At 40.3% G+C, this 2,624-nt stretch overlaps 1 pseudogene; it reads left to right on the forward strand.

Moving 5' to 3' along the window:
• Positions 1–268: 268 nt before the first annotated feature.
• LOC136538292 (putative B3 domain-containing protein Os03g0621600) lies at positions 269–2,144 on the forward strand (annotated as a pseudogene).
• Positions 2,145–2,624: the final 480 nt, after the last annotated feature.

Here is a 2,624-nt window from a genome sequence, read left to right on the forward strand (position 1 = left end):
CAGTCTCTGACGCCTGACAGGCTCGTCGTGTTATCGATCATCAAGCTTGGGCTTGGCATCATCATCAACAACCTGCAGGTACTCCGTGCTCCATATTTCTTCCGTAGCTTGGGCTTTCCCAAAATGATCAAAGATTATCATTCATTCATGAACTTTATCTCTAGTTTTTTTTTTCATTGCGATTATTATGTACCCTTCTGTCTAGTACTTCTCCAACTTCCTTCGTTCTGTTCTGGCATGTCCTGTCTTTGATGTAGGTGTGCTAAGGATGAGAAAGCCTGGTAAGAGTAGCAGGGAGAGGAATGCAGATTTCTGTTCGAATCACAATGATGACGAGGACAAGTATTTCTTCAAGGTTCTGGTTGGTGATTTTCGTGAACGATTGGTAAGTTTACTAGTCAACTTTGTTCTTGTTCTTGGGAGGTGTTCTCTTTTAATTTTTGCTGTGAGCACCAACTCTGTCTTCTCAGAAGTGGAGGTATTCTGTTAGCAATTCCATCATCTCCCGTCTCTGTTCATTATATTTGCTCCAAAACCAAGTCCCAGAAGAAACCTGAATACAAGGATTTGGGCTCTTATAGATGCAGATTTAGCCAGACCTGGACATCTGGTGATAGAACTTGAAACCCAAGATACATGTGCCATATAATTGTTCTGAAGCTATATATGCTGAATATTTTTCATTTGTGATGAATGCTTGTGCAACCTGAGAATATTTATTGATTCTTTAATATGTTATCGTATTAATATAGTTTAAGAGTTCCTAGAGATAAACTCGGTCCTTAGATGGACAAACTAAGTACTAAAACTACTCCTTGTTTGTTATGACGTCTGACATGGAAATCGTTGCACTATCAGCCAACTTCTTGAGGATATTGCTGCAGGTCATACCTGATAAATTCGAGCAACATTTCAGAGGGCTAATAGCAAACAGTGCTAAGCTAGAATCGCGCTGTGGATACACTTTTGATGTTGAAGTAGCCAAGAGTTTGGGCAAAGTAGTCCTTCAAACGGGATGGAAGGAGTTTGTTACTGAACATGGGGGACTTATTGGTATTCAAGTACGACGGGACTTCTCGATTCAAGGTTTTGATATTTGATCTTAGTTGTCGCGAGAAAATGCCGCCATGCCATGTCAAGAGAAACCATATCCGTGGGAGAGAAAGAAGGGAAGAGCTTCCCGTGAAATCCCCTGGTAGTAAAAGGGAAGCATGGAAGCAAAGGGAGGGAAATATGAATGTCATTCCTAGTTCATCAACCTCCCCATCCGACACATCAGGTTATGAGTCACCATGTTGAACCAACTTGAGTAGGATTTTACATTACTGATCATGATTATTGACTACACATTTCTTTCACTTTTTCTGCGTAGGAGACTCTATATATCCAGAAGATCAGAAATTACATTGTCAAGGTTACATCCTCCCACGGGAAACCCGTCTCACCTGTGTGCAGATGAAGAAACTGAAAGAGAGAGTCCGAGCTAATAGTTCTACAATTCCCATCTATGGATGCATCATAACGAAGAGCAATATTCATGGAAAAATGGCTATGGTGAGCTTGGAAACTTTGTTTTTGGATTGGTCTTCTATTGCAGTTATGTTTCATTTTGAAAGTATGTTGTTGAAGAACAGGCATTTCCCAGCTTTATGAGGGAGCGAGCTACAACTTCAGAAACAGGGATAGGGGAACTGAAACAGTGGGTTGAGAACTGAGACCTTTTAGTAATCACTATCTTTTTTCCACTCCACAGCCAAGCAAATCCCTTACAAGCAAAATTAAACCACACAATCTGTCTCCCATTTTTTTTCTTGGCCAGGTCAATATCACATTGAATAAAGTCAGAAAACCAAGTAGAAAAAAATATTTTTTAAGATTGAATTTTTTAATCTTGAAGTACTGCTGGCTCTAAACAAATTGCCTTGAAGAAATTTACAATCTTGATGCAAGTACTTGCAGCTTGAGCTATTTTCAGTGGACTTTGACACTTTCCTACAGCAATCAGGACATACCAAGAGTATATGCTGATGTATATCTACCATTTGAGGACCAAACACTGATGCTTCAATGCTGTGGCAAGAGTTGGGAAGTGCGGTGTGTAGTTCGGAATAAACGCAGAACCAAAAGGCTTGTGAAAGGGTGGAAACAGTTTGCTCGTGACAACAAGTTGCAGCTGGGAGATCTCTGCCTCTTTGAGCTACTTGAAAATATGAAGCACACGATGAATGTGCATATCATTCGTGCACTTTTGTAATATGGTGGTAACAGTGATTTTAGGTTTGAGTGTCTCGCTTACCCCGCTGATATCCATGGCTTGTCCATCCCCTGATCATGTTCTTCTTAAGTTCAGACTGTTTCACTTGTAATCCATCTAAGTTTTTCTTTCTGCTTTGATGCAATTAGCTACTGCAACGTCAAGACATGACCTTGCTTGTGAAAGATATGAAATTTCTCCAAATCACTAAAAGTTAACTTGAGCGCATTCATCTCCGGTCCCATACTCTTTTCTCTGCAAGGACGAGATTTGCAGCTTAAATTATGTTTTCCAGAGAGATTGAACGTGCACCATCTTGTGTGAGAAAGAACTCGTCTCATGCACACATTACGCATTACAGATTTGTGGT

This window comes from Miscanthus floridulus, chromosome 2 (genome assembly GCF_019320115.1).
Source record: "Miscanthus floridulus cultivar M001 chromosome 2, ASM1932011v1, whole genome shotgun sequence".
Taxonomy (NCBI): domain Eukaryota; kingdom Viridiplantae; phylum Streptophyta; class Magnoliopsida; order Poales; family Poaceae; genus Miscanthus; species Miscanthus floridulus.